Here is a 16,743-nt window from a genome sequence, read left to right as displayed (position 1 = left end):
GTCCCCCTATTGCTTTTCTTAGATATCAATAAATTAGTCAGGTCAGCAAATGAAACTAATTGAATAACCACCTCTTTTTAATCCACTTTTCTTAGACACCAATAGATCAATCAATTTCGAATAGTTTAACTTGTGAAACTTAGGCTTGAGCCACTGAGCCAAATCAGGTCTTTAAGTTAATCGATCCAATATGAGGCTGTTAATTGATGTGATCAATCTACAACTATTTGGTTGATCTTGAGCCCTCTTGATTTAATCTTAATCAACTCTTGATTGGATTGGATCAACCACTCATTTTGATTGAGCCCTACCATGTATAAATCGATTACTCAAAAATAATCGAATTACTAAACCTAATTGAACTACCCAAGCCCAAACCCTCATATTTTATGCTTAAAGATTAAGATCTTAAATTCTCAATTTCAGATCCTTATTAAGTGCATTATAAACATGAGGTAGTTTAGATATTGAAACTACTTTCATATCTAAACATTTAATTATGTATCTCACACATGGATCTAGAGTATTAAATTAAAGGGTCTCATCTCACATCATCCTAGGACAACTATTCAGCATAATCTCTGTTATGCCAGGGCAACCTTATGTCAAGATGATTTTGATTAACCCAACCAATTTAGATCTAATCTAAAATAGATTTGATCATTTATATATCTCATATATATTTGGGTCTAAAAATATTCATCTCATGCAATGTCAAATCAGATTATGCATCTCATATATAACTATATCTACAGATATCATATATGCATATCAATTATACATCTCATGTATAAACAAAATATAATGCATCACATATATTTCAATTAGATCTAATCTAATTTATTAAATCTGATTTTTAGATCTAAAGATTTAATTTTTTGATCTACACATATCACATATGCATATACATCTCATGTATAATCTAGATCTAACACATCTCATGTATATTTAAATTAGATCAAATCAAATTTATTAGATCTAAAGATCTGATTTTCACATCCTATTAACATACATATGAAATAGAACCATGGCTCTAATACCACTTGTAGGAAGTCCGACTTTTGGGATATGCATGCTGTTGGTGCAAAAATCCGCTTGCGCCGGAGAAGCTGGAGTCGAGGGAGTCGCGGTCGCCGTCGGGACCTGCAAAAGAAGTCTAAACCGGAGGTGGGGTTACTCCGGCATGATCCTCCGATGCTCAAGTCAGTTCTCTGCCTCAACAAGAATGGAGTGCTCGAACAAAAATTTTAGCAGAGTTTCTAGGTAAAAATGAGAGCTTATAGAATAATGTATCTGGGGTTCCCCTTTTATAGGCGGAGGGGGCAACAAACTGATGGTGACGCCTGTAACCGTCTGGCAGTGGGCCGCCCATAGTCAGGAAAAGTTTGTTGTGGAGAGTAGTGGGGTGGACCCATGGCTATTACCGGGGCGTGCCATGTAGAGTCTGCCACGAGAAGCGGAGCGGCGTCCGTTGTCGTGACTTGCCAGAGGATAGAAGAATCGCGCGGTATCTGTCGCAGGAAGTGGAGCAGGATCGTGGCCATTACTACGGCCTGCCAAGGAGTGATGGAGCCACGTGGAATCCATCGCAGGAGGTGGAGCAGGGTCGTGGAGTGATGGAGCCGCGTGGAATCTGCCGCAGGAAATGGAGCAGAATCGCGGCTGTTACTGCAGCGCGCCAGGGGGCGAAGGTCTGCCGGCTGAAGTCCGGCTGGAGTGTCTGGCGGAGAGAGGTAGTTAGCCATCTGTCCAAGAGGAGCTCGAAATCTAGCTTTCGCAGGAGTTCGGATGGAGTCTTCCTTCAATCACAGCCGGGGGCGGAGCCCGGCTCCCGTAGGAGTCCAGGCGGAGCTTACCAGCAGTTGAAGTTGGTGATGGGGCCCGGCTCCCGTAGGAGTCCGGGCGGAGTCCTCCTTGCGGTCGGAGTAGTGGATGGAGCCCGGCTTCCGTAGGAATCCGGGCGGAGTCTTCCTGCAATTAAAGTCAGGTGCGAAGTCCGGCTCCCGTAGGAGTCCGGACGGAGCTTACCAGCAGTTGAAGTTGGCGACGGAGCCCGGCTCCCGTAGGAGTCCGGGCGGAGTCCTCCTTGCGGTTGAAGTTGTGGATGGAGCCCGGCTCCTGTAGGAGTCCAGGAGGAGTCCTCATTGCGGTTGAAGTCGTGGACGGGGCCCGACTCCCGTAGGAGTCCGGGCGGAGTCCTCCTTGCAGTTGAAGTCGTGGACGGAGCCCGGCTCCCATAGGAGTCCGGGCGGAGTCTTCCTGCAATTAAAGTCAGGTGCGAAGTCCGGCTCCCATAGGAGTCCGGATGGAGCTTACCAGTAGTTGAAGTTGGCGACGGAGCCCGACTCCCGTAGGAGTCCGGGCGGAGTCCTCCTTGCGGTTGAAGTCATGGACGGAGCCCGGCTCCTGTAGGAGTCCGGGCGGGGTCCTCCTTGCGGTTGAAGTCGTGGACGGAGCCCGGCTCCCGTAGGAGTCCGGGCGGAGTCCTCCTTGCGGTTGAAGTCGTGGACGGGGCCCGGCTCCCGTAGGAGTCCGGGCGGAGTCCTCCTTGCAGTTGAAGTCGTGGACGGACCCGGCTCCCGTAGGAGTCCGGGCGGAGTCTTCCTGCAATTAAAGTCAGGTGCGAAGTCCGGCTCCCGTAGAAGTCCAGACGGAGCTTACCAGCAGTTGAAGTTGGCGATGGAGCCCGGCTCCTGTAGGAGTCCGGGCGGAGTCCTCCTTGCGGTTGAAGTCGTGGACGGAGCATGGCTCCCGTAGGAGTCCGGGAGGAGTCCTCCTTGCGGTTGAAGTCGTGGATGGGGCCCGGCTCCCGTAAAGTTCGGGCGGAGTCCTCCTTGCAGTTGAAGTCGTGGATGGAGCCGGCTCCCGTAGGAGTCCGGGTGGAGTCTTCCTGCAATTAAAGTCAGGTGCGAAGTCCGGCTCCCGTAGGAGTCCGAACGGAGCTTACCAGCAGTTGAAGTTGGCGACGGAGCCCGGCTCCCGTAGGAGTCCAGGCGGAGTCCTCCTTGCGGTTGAAGTCATGGATGGATCCCGACTCCCGTAGGAGTCCGAGCGGAGTCCTCCTTGCGGTTGAAGTCGTGGATGGAGCCCGGCTCCCATAGGAGTCCGGGGGAGTCCTCCTTGCGGTTGAAGTCGTGGATGGGCCCCGGCTCCCGTAGGAGTCCGGGCGGAGCGATGGGAGTTCACCAACAGCAGTAGAAAGTCGGAAGAGGCTCGCGAGGGTCAATCCCGCTGAGAACTTCGGCTAAGGATATTTTATACCCAACACTAGTCCCCCTACTTTCGAGTTTGAATTTCGAATGAAGGAAGTACAGAGAGACTGGCATAGCCGAAGTTGTCTCTTCGAATCCTGCGCACGACCGTCCCCAGATATTTTGGCATTAAATGTGCGCGTGCTGGAGTCTTTTCGAATCGGGGCGATACGAAGGGACCCTTCGAAATTCCCGCTGGTACACTGGCCCATGTACGATGCAATAATGGCCCTGCCAACCGTCAGCCACTTTTAGCCGCCTGTCGTGGCGAGTGGGACACGTGTCAGCGTGGGCCGGCCTGGGGGGATTCGCGATCATTATGGCGCCGGATCCCAGGGTCCATTTAAACCCGTCCTTCCACCTTTAGGGGCCCTATTCCGCTTCAGAGTTCTATCAGTATCTGCCCTTTCTTCAAGAGCTCTGTTTCTCTTGGCGTCTTCTCAGGCCATAGGCATCCTTCGAGTCGTCCCTATCCTCGCCCCTCTGCATCCCTCAGAGCGATCTAGGTTAGTCCCAGAACCTTCGTCTCTCTTCTCGCCACTTAGGGGCCTTTTCTTTGCCATTTTTTTTTGTTGTATTCCTCTGAGGTAGTCTCCTGTGACCTCTCATCCTTTGTCCTATCCGTCTTCTTCGGGATCTTTAGAGTCTTCATTTGAGTTATTCGAAATGTCTTCCGGCTCTTCCGCTCCCAGCGGTTCCGGGAGTTCTTCCGCCTCAACCCCCCAGGTCCCTCGTTCTGTAGATGAACCTGCATCTGGGGCTGGGCTTCATCCGATTTTTGCGTCGGGCGCCATTCCATGCTCCCTGACTCCAGATGAACTCCTTCTGATAAGGGTTCAGTATGGAGTTCCTCCGGAGTACGATCTGGAGCTGCCTGGCCCCTCCGACCGGGCTAGCACTCCCCCACCCGATCGTTTTTGCCTGTATCAGGAGGCGTTCCGTGCCGGACTCCGGCTTCTGCTTCCATCCTTTGTTGTCGCCCTCTTCCGCTTCCTAGACATCTCTTTGGCTTCTGTTGCTCCGAATTCTTTTAGATTTTTGATAGGATTTCTCTCCCTTTACCACGTAGTCGAGGTCCGACCGTCCCTCTCTCTGTTTAGGCACTTCTATACCTTCAAGCGTCATCCTTCAACGAAGGACTGGTGGTATTTCTCTCCTCAGTTCGGCAAGAAGGGGTTGCTGAAAGGTGCCCCCTCTTCAATCCACAACTGGAAGGGGAAATACCTCTTCGTCCACTGCCCGACCCTGAGGCTGGGCCTGCCTCCTTGGGGCTCTCTGAGGGATTCTGTCCGTAGGGCCCCCAGCCTGGGGGAGGACGACCTCCAGGTTGCCCGAAAGCTTCTCGCCTATTCCGCTCCTTCCCTTCCCAACCTTCTGAGGGAGCAATTTTTGTTCAACATCGGCCTGAGCCCCTAGGATCCCGGAGTACTTCATCTTTTCCTTATTCTTCTTTTCTTCTGTCCTTCTTCTTTCTCTTTTTTTTTTCTCTTTTTTTTTTGTGCCACTCCTTTTTCATTCCATTATTGATTTCTGATCTCTGCCCCCTTTCTCTTTTTTTTCTCTTTTTTTTTTTTTTAAGGAATGGATGCCGAAGCAGCAAGGATGCTTGCCAGGGGCCTCAAGGCCCACAAAAGAAAGGGTGCCGCGGCCTCGGATCGGTAAAGAGGGCCAGGCGGAGGAGTCGAGCTTGACCGCGCCCGTCCAGGCAGCTCCAGCGATCGACGTTCCCTCGGATATCGAACCCACGGCCCCCCGGGCTTCTTCGAGGAGTCCGCCGATTGGGGCTCCCATTTCGGGGGCCCGCCCCATGGAGGCGCCCGTAGTCGAGAGGGGAAGAGAAGGAAGTCGGTGGCCCGCAGGGTGAGTAGCCGCCGAGCCACCACTGTCGAGTCCCTCGGTTCCAAGAGGAGCCGGAGAATCCCTTCAATGATAGGGACTTGATCAGGCGGTTGATCGACGGCGGCATCCTGCCCGAAGTCGTCGAGAGGATCGACCACGCGATCCTGAGCAGCGGGTCTGGGACTCCCTAGGGTCCTTCCTCGAGGTAAACAAATCTTCATTTGACCGGCTATTCGACCCTTGTTCTGATCCCCTTGTCGCCCTTGCAGATTGGACACCAGCTCCTCGCCAATATCGAGGTGACGAATCGGACGAGGAGGGACACCGTCCAGGTGGAGGAGCACTGCGGGCCGAGGTCGCTCGCCTTAAAGAGAAGGCAGCCAAAGTAGTCGCCCTCCAAGAGACCCTGGAAAGAGAGAAACAAGCCCGGGAGGAGGAGAAGCAGACCTTGGAGGAGATGGTGAGAAAGGCGGAGGCCGAGGTGCCAACTTGGCTGAGCAGATTCCAGTCCTGGTCTCGGAGGCCAGGGTCCTTGCGGTAGAAGAATTCAAGACCTCCACAGAGATGAGGGACCTGAATGTCCAATTCGGCCAGGAGGCGTTCATCAAGGGTTTGAGCTCTGCCAGGAGAAGGTGGCCAGGAAATTTTCAGAGCTCGACCTCAGCTTCCTGGGTGAGGAGTCTGAAGACGAGGCCGGTCCCTCTCCAGCTACCACCGCTGCGCAGCCCCCCTTCCAGGGACGTCAAGCTCTCCAACTTCTGCCCCTGAGGTCTGAGACCTCCGACCTTGTATTTTTATTTTACCGTAATTTTTCTTTTCCTTTTTATCTTCAAGAATCATCCAATCAATAAAGTTGAATTTCTTGTCATGGGTGGCTTCTCCCTCCTTCCTTTCTTTTCTCTGCTTTTCTTTCTGTGATGAGTCTGTTTGACGCTTTTGCCTTCCGATGGTAGTGCCCTGCAGAAGTACTTCCCTGCCCCTGGGGATTCCGCTGAAGTCGACGATCCAACGGCTGAAGAAGGAAGTCCTTCACTTGACAAAAAAGTCAAAGAAGATGGAACGCGAGCTTCGCAGATTGAGAGAGGGTCATTCCGAAGCCACCGCGAAGGCCACCTGCTTTCGGAATCTCCACGTGAAGGGGATCATGGAGTATAGCCGGAGGAAGGCGGACTTCGCGAAGAAGCTTGAGGAATGCAAGAAGAGCGCCAGCGACGAATTTGGACTCAAGCTGCCAAGATTGGCACTCTCAGGGTGGAACTGTCGGCTGCGATGGAGAGGATCGGCCAGCTGGGAGGAAGTTCGTCCCGGCTCTTGGCTCGGGCCGACGGCGACCGAGAGTGGTCGAAGAAGGTCTCCGACCTTCAGCAGCAGCTTCAGGACGTCGAGGTGAGCTACGACGTGCATCGGGCCGTTGGCACAGGCAGGTAGAGGAATATAAAGGGAGACTCAGGGTGGCGACCGACGAAGTCGCTCGTCTTCAGAGGCAGCTAGCTGACAGGGCTCAGCTGACTTCTGCCTGAGATTCTAATGAACTCCAGTCCCTGAGAGGAACCGTCGAAGGGCTTTCTGTTGCCTTTGGGCAAAGGATGGCTGAGCTGCAGCAATTGAAGGTCCAGCTGGCATACGAGCAGCAGGCCGTCATGGACGCAGAGACGGAATCTGAGGTCCTGAGAAAGAGGCGTCGAGAGGTGGAGACCGAGAGCCAGCGACTTCGTCGGGCGCTCCAGGATGCGCTGCTGAAAAGGAGAGAGCTAGAAGAAGAAATTGAGAATCTAAGGCAGTCCTGGATGAGGGTGGAGCAGATAATTCTAGGTCGGAGGGGCAGAGCTTCCCTAGGGCTCTTTTTGGCCTTCTGTCTTTTCATGTATACATTTTCCCTTTTGTTGTTTTGTCTCGCTTTTGTCGTTTTGCTTTTCCTCCCTTGGCCTTCTGGGCTTCGTGGTGTATATTTTGCAAATAGAATGAAAAGGAGATTTTGCGTTACCTCGTCTGCATATGGTATTAAATTGTTGTCCGCCGAACTTCTCTTGTCGTTCGACTTGCCCGATGTTGACATCGTTTGGAGGTGCCCAGTCGTGATGCGTGGTTTGCTTTCCTCATCGTTTGTGGCCGTAGACTCAAGCTTGATGGTCCGAACTCCGCATTACTTCGGAGACATCGCTGTCTTCTTGACCTGTGTCGAGAGCCTTCTTAGAGGCCGGGGGTGTTTGGTAGGAACTTCCCGTCTTTGTTGAGATGAGGTTCCTTAGGTCTTTGGTATGGTTTGTCCTTCATCTGTTTCGACGTAGCTCGTCGCTCTTCCTCTTTAATTTCTCTCCTCTTTTCAGAGTGAGGGCCCTCCCCTCGCTTTTTGTGGGGTTGCATAGGAGTGTGAAGGTGCCGCTGAGGGACCTTTTCCCTTCATCCGATCTTGTCGGGCGGCCGGGTTTCATCACCGTCAGGACGAGGTTCTCCTCCTGTTCCCAACGGGTCACGGGGGCACATAAGGGCCATTGCAAGGGCCTCTCCCCCCATCCGGTCTAAGAGAACCGGGCCTTCGACTTTGCTCATGTCAGGACGAGGTTCTCCTCCTGTTCCTGACATGGCTGTGGGGGCACATTAGGGCATTGTAAGGCCTCTCCCCCCATCCGGTCTAAGAGAATCGGGCCTTCGACTTTGCTCATGTCAGGACGAGGTTCTCCTCCTGTTCTGACATGGCTGTGGGGGCACATTAGGGATTGTAAGGCCTCTCCCCCCATCCGTCTAAAAGAATCGGGCCTTTGACTTTGCTCATGTCAGGATGAGGTTCTCCTCCTGTTCCTGACATGGCTGTGAGGGCACATTAGGGCGTTGTAAGGCCTCTCCCCCATCCGGTCTAAAAGAATCGGGCCTTTGACTTTGCTCATGTCAGGACGAAGTTCTCCTCCTGTTCCTGACATGGCTGTGGGGGCACATTAGGGCGTTGTAAGGCCTCTCCCCCAATCCGATCTCAAGATAATCGAACTTTCATTTTAGTTATGTTAGGATGAGGTTCTCCTCCCGTTCCTAACATAACTTTGTTTTAATTGTTTGAAGGGGTTATACCCAGTCGTGACAAATCCATGCCAAATGGGAGGAGCATGCAAAGTCGAAAGGAATCTAGATTCAAGGCGAAATCGTAAGCGATACATTTACAGGTTTCCCAGTTCCATGGTTGTGGAAGGTCTGCTCCTCCTTGAGGCCCTCCGGTGATGGAGTCGATGGTCCCGATTGGAGGCCGACCTCCGGGCTGCTCCTCCCTCCTTGGCGGTTCAGGTTGCGGCAGGACCCTTGGCCGATCTTCTCTACCCTCAAGCCGACGTCGGATGAACCTGTCGAGTCGACCTCGTCGGATGAGCTCCTCGATCTCGTCTCGAGCTGGATGCATTCCTCCGTGTCGTGGCCGTGGTCGCAGTGGTAGAGACAGAACTTGTTGGGGTTGCGCTTCTCGGGGTGTGTGCGCATCCTCTCTGGCCTAGGGAGCTGCTCCCTGACCTCCATCAGTACCTGAATCTTCGAGGCATTGAGGGGGCGTAGTTGCGGAACCTTCCCGGTGGAGAACCCCGCCGAACCCCGTGATCCGGACTCCTCTACCTGCGTACCCGGGGTGGAGTATGGGCACGCTTGTGCCCAGGAGGGGATCGAGAATGCGGCCGAGCTTCTCTCGACTTTTTTTCGACTGCGGGCTTACTCGAGTCTCCCGCCTGCCGCTCTTTCGCGGTCTCCTCATCCTTCATTTTGAAGGCTTCTTTCGCTCGGGCGTACCCTTCAGCCCGAGCCAACAAATCAGCAAAATTTTGAGGTACTTCTTCTCCAGGGAGAACAAAAGGTCATTCTTCTGAAGGCCGCCCTTCAGAGCGGCCATTGCGACTGATTGGTCCAAGTTCCGACCTCCAGCGCCGTGATGTTGAAACGGTTGATGTAGGCCCGAATGGACCCCCTTCCCTCTGCTTGATATTGATAAGGGACTCTGAACCCTTTCGGGGGCGCCGGCTACTGACAAAATGGGCCACGAATTGGTGGCTCATCTGATCGAAGGAAAAGATGGTACCCGACTTCAGAGCCGAGTACCAATTTCTTGCTGCTCCCTTCAAGGTGGATGGGAAGGCTCGGTATAGGATGGCGTCGGGAGCGCCATGAAGCAGCATCATCGTCCGAAAGGCTTCCAGATGATCAACCGGGTCTGAAGTCCCATCGTAGCTTTCGAACTGGGGGAGCTTGAAGTTCGGCGGGATCGGTTCCTGCATGATCATTTGAGAAAAGGAGGGTCAGTGCAAATATCCTCACCATAAGCGGGGGGAGCATGGCGGAGTTCTTCGATCCGCCGGTTCATCTCTTGGAGTCTCCGGTCTAAGAAATCCTCTCGACTTCGAGTCTCGAGGGTCCTCTGGCAGAATGGGGGCAGTGATCTTCCAGGGGTGGAGTCGTGATCCGATTGAGGGCTCTCCACCCTCGGGTTCATTTTCCCAGGAAAGACGGGATGGCTGGCCCAAGTGGCCCGCCCCGCCGTCGGATTCTGGCATTCCGACGACACCCTTCCAGGCGCACTGATGCCTGCGGCTGCTGCTGCTGCTGCATAGCCTGCACAGCTTCAGTGAGGCCTCTGACCTGCTGCGCCAGCAGATCAAACTGCTCGCACCGACCGCCGTCGCCGGAGGAGGAGGAGGAGGTTGGGAAACAGGAGGTGAGGCCGGAGCCTGAGATCTGACCGCGGAGGCCGTGGATCGTCGTGTGGATGCCTTGCGGGGAGGCATCGAGCAAGGACCAAGTGGAGAAAGAGGGGGGACGTCGGAAGAGATGCCTGGGGGCGGTCCCGTTGTGCGCTCCTTTAAGAACAAGGATACTGCGAAGACACAGCCCCTTCCTCTAGCGCCAATCCTGTTGGTGCAAAAATCCGCTTGCGCCGGAGAAGCTGGAGTCGAGGGAGTGCGGTCGCCGTCGGGACCTGCAAAAGAAGTCTAAACCGGAGGTGGGGTTGCTCCGGCAAGACCCTCCGACGCTCAAGTCAGTTCTCTGCCTCAACAAGAATGGAGTGCTCGAATAGAAATTTTAGCAGAGTTTCTAGGTAAAAATGAGAGCTATAGAATAACGTATCTGGGGTTCTCCTTTTATAGGCGGAGGGGGCAACAAACTGATGGTGACGCCTGTAACCGTCTGGCAGTGGGCCGCCCATAGTCAGAAAAAGTTTGTTGCGGAGAGTAGTGGGGTGGACCCGTGGCTATTACCGGGGCGTGCCACGTGGAGTCTGCCACGAGAAGCGGAGAGGCGTCCGTTGTCGCGACGTGCCAGAGGATAGAAGAATCGTGCGGTATCCATCACAGGAAGTGGAGCAGGATCGTGGCCATTACTATGGCCTACCAAGGAGTGATGGAGCTGCATGGAATCCATCGCAGGAGGTGGAGCAGGGTCTGGAGTGATGGAGCCGCATGGAATCTGCCGCAGGGAATGGAGCAGAATCGCGGCTGTTACTGCAGTGCGCCAGGGGGCGAAGGTCTGCCGGCTGAAGTCCGGCTGGAGTGTCTGGCGGAGAGAGGTAGTTAGCCATCTGTCCAAGAGGAGATCAGAATCTAGCTTTCGCAGGAGTTCGGATGGAGTCTTCTTCAGTCACAGTCGGGGGTGGAGCCCAGCTCCGTAGGAGTCCGGACGGAGCTTACCAGCAGTTGAAGTTGGTGACGGAGCCCGACTCCCATAGGAGTCCGGGCGGAGTCCTCCTTGCGGTCGGAGTCGTGGACGGAGCCCGGCTCCCACAGGAATTCGGGCGGAGTCTTCCTGCAATTAAAGTCAGGTGCGAAGTCCGGCTCCCGTAGGAGTCCGGACGGAGCTTACCAGCAGTTGAAGTTGGCGACGGAGCCCAGCTCCCGTAGGAGTCCGGGTGGAGTCTCCTTGCGGTTGAAGTCGTGGACGGAGCCCGGCTCCCGTAGGAGTCCGGACAGAGTCCTCCTTGCGGTTGAAGTCATGGACGGGGTCCGGCTCCCGTAGGAGTCCGGGCGGAGTCCTCCTTGCAGTTGAAGTCGTGGACGGAGCCCGGCTCCCGTAGGAGTCCGGGCGGAGTCTTCCTGCAATTAAAGTCAGGTGCGAAGTCCGGCTCCCGTAGGAGTCCGGACGGAGCTTACCAGCAGTTGAAGTTGGCGACGGAGCCCGGCTCCCGTAGGAGTCCGGGCGGAGTCCTCCTTGCAGTTGAAGTCATGGACGGAGCCCGGCTCCCGTAGGAGTCCGGGCGGGGTCCTCCTTGCGGTTGAAGTCATGGATGGAGCCTGGCTCCCGTAGGAGTCCGGACGGGGTCCTCCTTGCGGTTGAAGTCATGGAGGGGCCCGGCTCCCGTAGGAGTCGGGCGGAGTCCTCCTTGCAGTTGAAGTCATGGACGGAGCCGGCTCCCGTAGGAGTCCGGGCGGAGTCTTCCTGCAATTAAAGTCAGGTGCGAAGTCCGGCTCCCGTAAGAGTCCAGACGGAGCTTACCAGCAGTTGAAGTTGGCGATGGAGTCCGGCTCCCGTGGGAGTCCGGCGGAGTCCTCCTTGCGATTGAAGTCGTGGATGGAGCACGGCTCCCATGGAGTCCGGGCGGAGTCCTCCTTGCGGTTGAAGTCGTGGACGGGGCCCGGCTCCCGTAGGATCCGGGCGGAGTCCTCCTTGCAGTTGAAGTCGTGGACGGAGCCCGGCTCCCGTAGGAGTCCGGGCGGAGTCTTCCTGCAATTAAAGTCAGGTGCGAAGTCCGGCTTTCGTAGGAGTCCGGACGGAGCTTACCAGCAGTTGAAGTTGGCGACAAGCCCGGCTCCCGTAGGAGTCGGGAGGAGTCCTCCTTGCGGTTGAGTCGTGGACGGAGCCCGGCTCCCGTAGGAGTCCGGCGGAGTCCTCCTTGCGGTTGAAGTCATGGACGGAGCCCGCTCCCGTAGGAGTTCGGGCGGAGTCCTCCTTGCGGTTGAAGTCATGGAGGGGCCCGGCTCCCTAGGAGTCGGGCAGAGCGATGGGAGTTCACCAACAGCAGTAGAAAGTCGGAAGAGGCTCGCGAGGGTCAATCCCGCTGAGAACTTCGGCTGAGGGTATTTTATACCCAACACATGCGAAGATCAGAATATGTAGATTTTAACTTTAAAAATCATGAATGCAGTGAAAATTAAAACTGATTTGGATTTAAAACTATTTTAAATCTAATATGCATAAAATTATAGATCTAATTTACATATATCAAAAAAGTTCACATGCTGAAAATAAGATACTGAAAATAAAAATCAGATTTAGACTTTTATCTTGCACAGATAGATCTTCACTATGATCCGATGGTCTGTGATAATCTGATGAGATTCCTACAGAGCCGCACATGCATTCGACCTCTATGGATATCTATCGAGATTGATCTGATCAGGAGGACTGGATCTCATCAGGATGCTAGCTCCCTTATAGAGGTCGCTTCTTGGATTATCGAATCGAGTTGATCTTTTGATCTTCTTCTCAAAAGAATCAATCAGATCAATAGGAAGATGATGAAATCAGATTACATCTGATTTTTTTTTTCTTCTTAAGAGAAATCAAAGATCTATTGGAGATGATAAGAGATCAAATCTCTTTCTTCTTTTTTCTTGTCCAACCTTTGGGCTAAATCTAGGAAAGGTAGAGGAGAACCGTCCATCTTATAGACTAAGAAAATTAAATCAAATCAAATATGATTTAATCATGTCCAACTCTTGGACATCTTTGGAAAGGAGAAAGAGGCAAAAATCAGATCAAACCTAATTTTAATCATATTCAACTCTTGGACAAGGATGAGAGATATTTTATGTCCATCGCATGGACCAGAAAGGAGAAAAAAATCAGATCAAATTTGAATTTATTGATGTCCAACTCTTGGACATCTTTGTAAGAGAGGGTAAGGAATATTTAGGACATGAGAGAGAGAGAGGGATTACCTTCAAACAACCAACTCTTGGTTGTTAGAATTAAAGGATCATGAAAGTAGCATCCCATCTTTTCTTCTCCATGGAAAATCCTTCATGCCAACCACCTTGGCATCCTCCCTATCTCATGCACACCCTCTCTCTTGGGGCATCCAAGATCAGATCTCATCCATCTAGGCATCCTAGCAAATCCCCTCTATTAAATCCAAGAGGCTAGGTTGTTAGGAGTCCAAGATCACTTGGACTCTTGGAGATAAGTGCCGCCCTTCCCTCTTCTGTGCCCACATTTCCATGCCATATTTTTTTGATGAAAAAAGAGAGGTGCCACATAAAAGAGGAGAGTCCTTCTGTGGATAGAACTCCTCTTGATTGGGTTAAGAGGTGGTTGGGTTTAAATCCAAATCATATTTGGAGTTCAACTTAGATTAGGTTCAACATAAATAAGTCCCATCCCATTAGACTAATGAGACCTAATCCAAGTCAAATTCAAACCATATCAAGTCAAATTCAGTCTGATTTAAAGTGACTAAGACTCTATCAATCAAACATGACTAAAGATTAGGTCAAACCTAGTCAAATAGGTTTGGATCAAATGTTCATTAGTCTAATCTCATTAGACTATGAAACCTAATTTAGACAAACTCAAATCAAAATTAATCAAATTAAATCTGATTTAATTCGATTAGGATCCAATTCACATATTTGATCAAATCAAATAATTTACAATTATTATATTTAGTCCTCCTATTACTTACTAACTCTTAGTAAGCCCTTATATAACTTTTATATTTAAGTCCAATCATCAATTAAATGATAATTAAGATCACTTGCGATTTATGATTCAAAATTATGATTCGATAGTTTGATCAGTCAGAACCTCTTTATGTGTGACCCTATAAGTTCTATTCTGTCTGGTAGTAAAAAATATTTTGATCTCCATCAAAATATCATTAAAACTCCTTTCAATAGATTGAAATAATTCCAACTCACTAATTGAGAATATTGACCATCAAAATAATTTTATTATCCATAATCCATCACTGATGTCTAGCAGCATGTAGTGGCAATACAACAGAACAGAAGAATGAGTCTATAATATAGTTACCATATGATTCAGTTCTTCTATCATGAGTTCCAACAAGACAGAGGTTATGAAAAACTCATCAAACTCCATCATCTGTCATATATAAGATTTATTCGACTTAAGTTCATTTATAAAATCTGATGGAAACTTTTTTCCATCAGTCATACTATCCTGGCCAAGGTCTTTCAAACTCAATCTCATAATTATATAGGACTATTCTTTTCTACTAAGATCGATAGATTTATCTTGATGATATTATTCCTACAATGAACCTACTGCAACCAACATATACCTCAGAATTTCGTATGGCTAGCAAATCAAATTATGGTGTAGTCAAATTATAGCAACCTCACTGTGAATAGTGAGGTACTATAAGTCTAAGAACCAATCATATAACTACAGCATCGAGAATGTCACTGACGAGTGAGTAGACATCTTAGTGACTTCTCATACTGGTCATGTTTGATATCTTTATTCTCTAATAAACATCTGCACTCTCACTCTAGTGTTCCACACTGTGGACTCAAGACTCATCTATCCTAAAAGAAGTGATCCGTGCACAATCTTACAGGATCAATCATCATTTCCATAATGATCCTTCGATCGGGAGTAATTTAGAAATTAACATTAATGGCACATGTTCCAATTAGATAGGTTCATGTATTCTAGTACCGATTCGAATCTTTGGGTTGTTTTTTGGCTTATTAAACCATGTCGATACTTAATGTCACACTCCGAACCCAGCATCTAGGTGTTAGAAAATTGAGTAGGATGCATGTATAGATTTTAAAAATTTTTTGAAGAGCAGTGAAAATGAATCGGGTTAAACCTTTTAATCTCATATACATTAGATCTCATCTAATCCTACTCGAGCTCAGGAATAAAGACATGCATATAATCTGAAAATTAAAATAAAGATGAGATCGAATCTCAATACTTTACGTGGGTTGAAATACACTGCTATCGATGATCTTAGATTCAAAGGTCCTTGAGCCACACACGTGTCTGACCTTTACAGATATCCATCGGAATCAATCTTGGATCCTTCTTCACATAGTAGATCCTTCTTCTTTAAGTAGGATCTTAGCCTTTTTGAACCTTGATCAACAGTTGATCTTGACTGCAACCTCAACCCTTAAACTATAGTCTTTTCTCCTTGTTCCTTACTGTAGAAGAGACCTTCTCAACTCGGCATATGGATGATGGACGCCCAACCTTTGGGCTGGAAAAGAAAGAAGGGAGAGAGGATGAGGTGTTTATAGGAGAGGAGGAGTTTTGAATTCTCAAAATTCAATAATAAATAAAATCCTAGAGACTACTCTTTAAATAGGCCTTTCTTGATTCCAAATTATTATCCAATCAGGCTAAAAAGGTTAGATTTTATCTCATAAGTCTCTTACCTTTTAATCTAATTTTTTTCTCAAGAAATCAGATTTAATTGAGAAGATCCTTGCCTTAATAGTCAAGTGGATGTGGCACCCTCATCTTATAAGGCAAGATGAGAGGGTGCCACATGAATTATTAGGCAGAAAGTTGGGACGTCAACACTTGGTGCCCATGGCCCCTCTCTCTCTCCCTTCCATGCCTAAGTAAGAGAGAAAATGGGCCCCTCTCTTTATCTCACATCCTATCCTAGGGCAGGCGCCATCAATTCTTTCTAATAATTCCACATCACATTAGGAAATAAGAAAGGAGAAAATAAGAGATTAGTTAGCCAACTTATTGACTTAATTCAATCCTTTTGTGCTCAAAATTAAGTGCCCAATAAATTCAAATCAAAATAGATTTAGATTAGGTTCAAAGCTATGGACTTGATCCAATCAAAGTCCAGAGAAGAATTGGATTTAACCATGTGCTAGTATGGTTCTCTTAAATCCAATAAAATTTCAATAAATCCTAACCCAATTAGAACTTCACAAGTCTAATTGGTTAATTCAAGATTAAATCCCTTAATATATGATCTCATAGGTTTCATTCTATCTGGTAGTGAGATATATTATATTTCCATCATAATATCATCGAAACTCTTTTCGATGGGTTGGAATAATTCTAACTATAACTTTTAAGGGTTATCGATCATCAAGACAATGTCCGATGATTCTCACAATCCAATAGTGACATCTAACAGTATGTAGTACAATCCAGTGAAATAAAAGTATGAACTCCTAGGTACAGTTATTGTATGATTCAGTTCTTCTATTATGAGTCCCAACTTGACGGAGGTCATGGGAGAACTCGTCAAATCTTATTGTCAGTCATATACTAGATTGACTCGACTCAAGTTCATTTGTGAATCTTGTAAAAACTCTTTTCTAGTATTCACATTTGCTTTGATCAAAAACTTTTTAAAACTCAGTCTCGTAAATCGCATAGAACTTATTCTTTTTTATCAAGATCGATAGATTCTATCTAGGTGCATCCTACTCCTAAAGTGAATCTGAATCTACTATAACCAATATATACAATAATGACTCGAATGGCTAGGAACCAAGAGAACGTGCAGTCAAACTCAGTAGCCTCACTGTGAATAGTCGATGACACCATAGATCAAAGGACCACTTACACCACTGCAGCATCGAGTCAACCACTGATGAGTGAGTAGACATTCAAGTAATTTTTCATATTAATCACGCTCAATATAAGTTATTCTCTAACAACCATCCGTACCCTCATCTCAGTGTTC

The sequence above is a fragment of the Elaeis guineensis genome, chromosome 11, assembly GCF_000442705.2.
Source record: "Elaeis guineensis isolate ETL-2024a chromosome 11, EG11, whole genome shotgun sequence".
NCBI classification, from domain to species: Eukaryota; Viridiplantae; Streptophyta; class Magnoliopsida; order Arecales; family Arecaceae; genus Elaeis; species Elaeis guineensis.
The sequence above is the reverse complement of the archived record's forward strand: the minus strand, read 5'-3'. Positions refer to the sequence as shown.